A 7,200-nucleotide genomic window follows, 5' to 3' on the forward strand; every position below is an offset into this window, starting at 1 on the left:
GGGCTCCCCGCCCACCTCCCCTGGAGTGCTTTGCTCCTGTGGGTGCTTTTGTTGGAGCCGTTTGTGAGAGTGGACAAGTGGTGCCACTAGGTGGCACTTCGTGCCTAGCCATTGTTCATGACCAGGGCCAAGTTAGACTATCAGGGCTAGCCATCTCCCAGCTCGTGTGGTCCCGCCCTCCTTGCCCTCCCGCCCCACAGGAGAGGAGCCGAGGCCAGTACGCCCCTGCCCAGCTGTGTCCAGGGCTGCAGCGGGCACAGCCGGGCAGGGCCGAACTCCTTGCCCAGTGCCGCAACACTCACAGGTTGGGGCCTCCGCACACCCGACTCCAGACAGGACCGCGGCGTGGGGTGAGGAGTTCAGTGCGGAGCCCGAACCGTGGGGAAGTGCGCCAGGGTGGGGTTTGTACAGCTTTGCCAAAAAAGTTTTCTATTCTCAAGATGACCCAAGCCAATGAATAGCATTAGAAGCTTCCACGGGGCCGCCAGAGCCCTGTCTTTTCTGGTGTTTGTCCCTCAGTGTCGTAGGCATCTCTTCCCGAGTCTTTCTTGGAACCGATTCTGTTAGTGTTGTCTGTTTTTGGTGTTGCTCCGGTTCGTGTCCGTGAGGTTCTTCCCTGGTGGCTCCTGACATCTGTGCTCTTGTCTGGGCTTTCAAAGGGCTGTGTGCTCCACACCCGTGCTCTCCCCAGGCAGCTCACGGTGGGCGCTGTCTGCCCTGTGGGCGGTGTCTCTTCCGGACCGAGGAGTGGCTGTGGACTTGGTGCTGGTCTGTCCTGCGTGGTGTGGGGCCTGCGTGCGCCCGGCTGTGTCCTGTTGGTTCTGTTTGGCCCCTGTATCTCTAGGAAGGTGAATCCGAGCCCTCCGTGTGGGCAGACTAGTGTTGCGGTTGTGTTTTCTCCAGGTGCCTGGGTGTGCATCCTAAAGCTGAAGTGGTTATCAGCTGTTTCTCAGGCCAGGCTGCCAGCGTGGCCGGCTGTGGAAGTTGAGGCAGAGGTTTGAGGCACGTGACGGAAGTGACTTCAGTCACAGTCTCCTGTCCTGTGGTGTGTCTGACTGCCTGGCCCAGGGTTCAGTCCAGGAGATAGACTGCCAGGCACCGAGGCTGTGCCTCCTCCAGTGCCAGCTAGAGCTGGCCTGGCCAAGGGCTCCCAGGTCTCCTGGGCTGTGGAAGCACTTTGAACTTGACCTGAGTCCTGGGAACTTTGTATTCTTAACACTGTTTCTGGGTCTGCCACCCCCTTTTTGGACATGGGAGGGAAGAAGAGTAAGTGGGAAGAGTACAGAGGAGCATTACTTACTTTATAAGTCACGGTGTGAAGCATAACTCACAGTTCTTTCTGAAATCCATCATGTTTACTATTTTAAAAACGCGGTTATCAAACCATTGAAGACGAGCTGTCCTCAGCTGTGCCTTCTCGCCTTGCTGTTGCTGGTGGGCGTGGGAGATGGTCCTGCCTCCGTCCCCTCCATGTAGCTCCTGCCACCTCCGTGCAGCGTGGCCATCCTGTGCCGCTCGGCATTTGGCGTTCGTGGAGGGGGCTGTGGGACGGGCCCGGGCTGCTGCCTCTGGGAGTGCAGAGGACCTGTTTGGGCTGTCGGGAAGCCTGTGTTGGAGACCTCCTGGGCTGGCAGCCAGGGGAGAGAGCAGCAGGCTTTGCAGCCCTCCTGGGCGATAGCTGGCACGGTCGGGAAGGCTTGCCATGTCGCCAGGGATGGGGTCAAGTTTGTGGGCTTGCTGTGTGCATGGAGACCGCAGCTGCCCCGTCTCCACTTCTCATCAGTGCTTCCTGTGCTCACGTGTGCCCCTTCCGGGGTCCCTGAGCCCCTCTCCTTACATCTCCGAGTTGTAATTTATTTATTTAATCATAACTTCTCACCTCTGTTTCTGCATGATCTACCTCTCCATTACCCTGACACACACACACACACTCTCTCTCTCTCTCTCTTTTCTCTCTCTCTCTCTCTCTCTCTCTCTCTCTCTCTCTCTCTCTGTCTGTCTGTCTTCTGATTTTCTTTTCAACAGTACTGGGGGTTGAACCCAAGGCCTACACATGGAGCTACATCCCCAGCACTTTAAAATTTTTAAAAATAATGTTGAGACTTCCAGGCATGGTGGTACGTGCTTATAATCCCAGCACTTGGGGGCTGAGGCAGGAAGATCGATGTGAGTTCACAGCCAGCCTGGGTTGCATAGTGAGTTTAAGGCCAGCCTGCACTACATAGTGAGACCTTGTCTCAAACAAAACAAAAAATATTTTCTTTTGTGACAGTACTAAGTTGCTAAGTTACCCAGGATGGGGTCAGACATGAGATCTTCCTGCTTCAGCCCCTTAGAGTGCTAGGTTTACAGATTCGTCTGGGAAAAGTCATCGGGGACGACCTAACTGCTGGGTTTTCTTAGTCCTTCCTGGTGTGCACGCTGGGCAGTGACAGCATTGGATGCCACTGACCTTATTTTCCCATTTCTTTCCCTTCTAGACTTTCCTTCGTTTCTTTTCTTCATTTTACAAATCCTTAACCCCTGTCTTTCTCAGCAGTTGGTTCTCAAACTGTGGGCCACCTGTGGGGAGCAGGGTGAGACGGTAACCCGGGGCTGTCCGAGGTCTGGACTCGGGAGCGTGGCGTGAAGCCCTGGACCACACCGCGAGAAACCACACTCGCCCTCGGTGGTCCTCCTCTCCCCGACTGGCTGCTGTGCCCATTGCAGCGACCCCTAGTCCAGTCACAGCCCGGCGGAGCCCTCCGCTTCCCAGCCTCGGGCTGCTCCGCGCCCACCCTCGCGCTCCGAGAGCCTGCCACCCGTGCTCGCGCACCCGCCTGCCCGGCACGCTCCCCAACGCTCAGGTGGGTCTTCCAGAAGCCCCGCTTCCTCCCTGTGCTCCTCAGTGGCTCCCCGGTGTCTCTGTGGAGCCCCTCCCCAGACGCTCCCTGAGCCGCGCAGATGTCCTCCTCGGGGCCCAGCCCGGCCCTCCGAGCCCCTGCCCCGCGCTGACCAGAAGCAGCCTCGTGCTGTCGCGTGGCCTGTGCTGTGTGTTACCGCGGCTGGTGTGTGTTGTGTTTTACCTCCCTCTAGACTGTGAGCTCCTCGCGGGCAGGGACCGTCTGTGTTCGCTCTATTTCCCTCGCACCTAGCACAGTGCCTTGCACTTGGTAGGTGCTCAATAAATGTTTGCTCAAGTGACGTGGTGCACGGTGCCTTCTTAGTGCGACGCGTTCTTGACAGCGGCATCAGCAGCAGGACTGGGACGTCTTTGAGAAGCGGAGTCTGCCGAGGCCGGGAGCCCGCTGCCTGCCAGGGCGGACCCGATGCACCGAGGGCCAGAATCCTGTTCGCACCCACCTCTTCCGGGCACCAGCACTCACATCCTGGGCAGGGCAGCTGGGCCAGCCCCTGGGGTTTCGCCCTTGGGTGGGGGCTGGGGGTGCTTGGTGTATCTGCTAGAGCCCATTTCCTGCCCCAAGGAAAGCCGGGCGTTGATAGAGCATTGCTCCTGGCAGAGTGAGTTCCAGGGTCCCAGTGTCAGCAGTGGCCTTTCTCAGGGGTCACCATGCCTGGTGTCCTAGCACACTTCCTCTGTGTTTTAGAGGCAAGGTCTCGCTCTGTATCAGGGCTGCCTGAACTCGAAACCCCTGGCCTCCGTGCTGAGTGTGCCTGCACCCCAGGCCCTGCCGTGCCCCATTTTAGCTGAAGCGCCTTCACGCTGGACCGTCTTCCCTTGGGTAAAACCCGTGTCAGTGTCAGCAAGGACTTGCAGGTGGAGGTTGAGGTTGGGCAGATGCGGAGACTGCTCTCAAGGGCGTGTGTGGACGGCATGTGGGGTGACCATTTCCAAGCGCCCCACCCCTCAGAGGAGAGGGCCCCCCTCCACTGCTTCCCGCCGCCCCCTTTCTGGGTGCCTGCTTCTTCAGACTGCACCTGAGCTGCTCCGCCTTGTAGCTCTGTGTCCAGTCCCCCACCCAGCGCAGCAGAGACCAGCCGAGTTCAGCTGGAGTTTGACCTTCCTGTGTGCTTCAGCTTTTCTACCTGTGAAGTAGACGTCATGAGATAATGCTGCCTGCTGCCGGGGGCTGTGAGGACCGAGCGTGTCGGTACCGCAAGGCTCCTCCAACCACACCGATGGAGCCGACAGTGACAACTCCGGGGCCCCCATCACGCGTGGGGACCGCTCCTCTTCCACATCTGTGTCCGCCGGAGCCAGAGCTCAGCGACATCTGAATGTGCTCCTTGTCTTTGCCGGCCGCCGGGAGAGTGCTGGGACCAGGGCGCCTGGATCAGTACCTGCACCTTTGTCAGCCTCACAGGGCTGTAGGAGGGTCGGGTGGGGCCTATACGGGCATGAGGGCTGGGTGCTGGAGGCTGGTGTGACTCTGGCTCGTTCAGTCCTCTCCGCCAGGGTCTGGAGTGGGGCTGTTGTCTCCATTTAGTCAAGCAGGAGGCGGAGGTACAAAGGGCTCAGGAGCCTGGAGTTCTCAAGGCCAGCATGTCCGTCGTTTAACTCCAGCAGGCCCCTCCACCTCCATAGGTGACTTTGACAGCAGGGCGATGCCTTAGCCTTAGGGCCCTCCTCCTCCTGTGAGAACAGAGTCAATGGGTGCCTGCTGGGAGAGGGAGGCTGGGAAGGGGGCGCTCCCACCCTCCTGCCTGGCTGGCCCTGTTTGGGGAGGTGACTGCCGAGCTTGGTGGGTCGGGGAGTCTGTGCGGAATCCGTGCCCGCCTCTGTTGTACTCAGGGCCCCCAATGTGGCCCCGCCGGGCTTGGCAGGCTGGAAGAGCGTTTTCACCCGCAGCTTGGCTCCAGTCCTCTGGACACCTGTGATGCTGGGGCTGGGGAGGCTGAGGCTGGGGTGAGCCAGCCCTCCACCTCCTGTGCTCCAGCAGCTTCAGCTCCTGGAGTCACAGGCCTGTGAAACGCAGACTGCAGCTGCAGGGCTTTCCTTACTACCCAGCCCGGCCCCAGCTCCCCTGGGAACCCTGCACGGCCACACACCCTGAAACTCAGTCTGGGGTCAGGCCTGGGCAGGCCCTGCCCTCCCCCTCCTGTGCCCAGCGGAGGAGGAGGCTGTGTGTGAAAAGAATGCGCTGTCTGCCGCCTGTCTGGCTCCCGGATCAGTCTAAGGTTTCGGCCTCCAGAAAAGGCAGCAGGAAGGAGGGGCCTCCCGCGCTGGCACCGAGGAGCTGCGCCTTCCTCGCTCAGTGACCCCCAGCGCTGGCAGATCCCTCACCACAAAAGGGCCCTGGGCCCTGGAGAAGGCTGCGCGCCCATGCCCATGCCCACCTCATGTGACGGGATGCTGAGGCCCGGCTGCAGGTGTGGAGGGAGGGCTGGAGTGTATTTTTCTGGGTGCTTCTGCCTGCCCCATCTTGTGTTCAGAGCCGTCCTCGAGCCCCATGTGGGGGAAGGAGGCAGCCAGAATAGCCCTCTTTCTCCGGGGCCTCCTGGTGACCTGTGGGCCTGCTCTGACCCGTGGTGCTTCATAGCCTCTGGAGGCCACGGTGTCATCTGCTGGTGGGAGCTGTGTAGCTCCAGGGCCAGTCGGGTGTCACCCAGAGGGGCGCTTTCCCAGTATCAGAACTTGGGCACCGCCAGCCAGGGGTCCAGCCTGAGCCTCTTGACAGCTTCCTGTCACTTCCCACTGACCACCTCTTGCTGGGAGGCTGAGCCTCCACACCCAACTATGCGGCCAGGACTGAACCTTCAGCAACGGCCCCACCACGCTCCACTGTCAGGGGGCACCAGGGGCCTAGGCCTGGCATCCCTTGGACATGGGGCTCCTTGAAGGGCTCTAGGCCTCCTCTGACCTGCAGAGGTCGCAGTGGGGAGCCTTTTAGCTCCTTTCCTCAGCGCCAGCCCGGGCTGGGCTGGACCCTTCTGTTTCTTTCCAACCCTAGCCCAGCTGCCTGTCAGAAGTGGCCGTAATGATGTCTGGGGACAATTCTGAAGAGGAAGGGCCAGCTGGTACCCACCGACTGGTACCCTCACTGCCTACCATGCCCACTGCAGAACTGGGCATTGCCCTGTGGGCACCCAGGGCTGGGAGCTCAGGGTGGGGCAGTCGAGAAGGGTGGTGGAGGCTGCGGGGTGCGGACGCTTCCCTGCTGGCCTAAAGAGCTCAGGACCCCCAGCGAGCAAGGAGTCCGTTGGTCTTATTCCCGCACCTGCACTTTCCTCTGCCTCCCGGAGGGTGTGGCCATCCTTGCCCTTAGGTTGTTTTTCAGTTGTCTCCTGTCACCTGGTGAATTCCCCAAGCCAGGACCAGCCAGAGCACCTCGACTTGGGGGGCAGATGGGAGGCAGGGACTCGACCATCAGAGTGAGCTCTAGAGATGGCTGGCTGTCGCACATGTCCTTGCACCCACGCTTGGATCTAGTTGCTGCCCTCGGGCGAATCAGAATGCGTATCCCCTGTGAGGGCCACCCTGTGGGACTTGGCTTCCCGTGCTGCAGGTACCAGTGACCACCAGGAAAGTTTACATCGTGAGCCTGGGCACCAGGGCCTGAGAATCAGCCCAGTGTAAACGGCTGTAAAACAAGAGTCCAACCCGTTCCTTCCCCACAGCTGCTTTCCAGACTCAGGATCCAGGCCCCTTCAGGTGGCCCCCACATGGACCCCCAGTCCCAGCCAGAGCTGCTCATCCCCTCGGCCTCCACAGCAGCCCAAGGGGCAGGTGACCAGCTCCTTACAGAGCCTGAGGCAGATGCTAGACTGGAGCAGTCCTCACCCTGGACAGCAGCTCCACCGCTCCACTGCCGGGCTCAGGAAATCACCAGCAGCGTCCCTCTGCCCACTCCCATCAGCAGCAGGCCTCTGGCCATCTCTCTGCAGACCGAGCTCTGGTGGGAGTGCCCCATGGGAGACAGGCAGGGCGAAGGGGAAGGAGGCCACGCTGGGGGGCCTGTGAGGACCTCGAGTCCTGAGGCTGGGGAGGGTGGGACGGGGCTTGGCTTTCCTCAGAGACGTGTCTACCCACTGTGTCTGCGCAGGGCGAGGCCAGCAGGGGCGCGGGGGGTTAAGCCTCCCAGAGCCTGTGTGTCTGCATGTTGGAGGCAGCTCCAGTTTCAGCTTCCTGACTCAAAGGGAGGGGTCCAGGCAGCCCCCTCTACTCCTGTGGTGTACTGCGGGGGTGGCAGGACAGGGACCGTCCCTCTGAGGTGCCAGTCAGCAGTCCGGTGATTCAGGCCCTCTGAAACACAGCTGTGG

Source organism: Chinchilla lanigera, unplaced genomic scaffold (genome assembly GCF_000276665.1).
Source record: "Chinchilla lanigera isolate Chin_1 unplaced genomic scaffold, ChiLan1.0 scaffold00073, whole genome shotgun sequence".
In the NCBI taxonomy this organism is placed as follows: domain Eukaryota; kingdom Metazoa; phylum Chordata; class Mammalia; order Rodentia; family Chinchillidae; genus Chinchilla; species Chinchilla lanigera.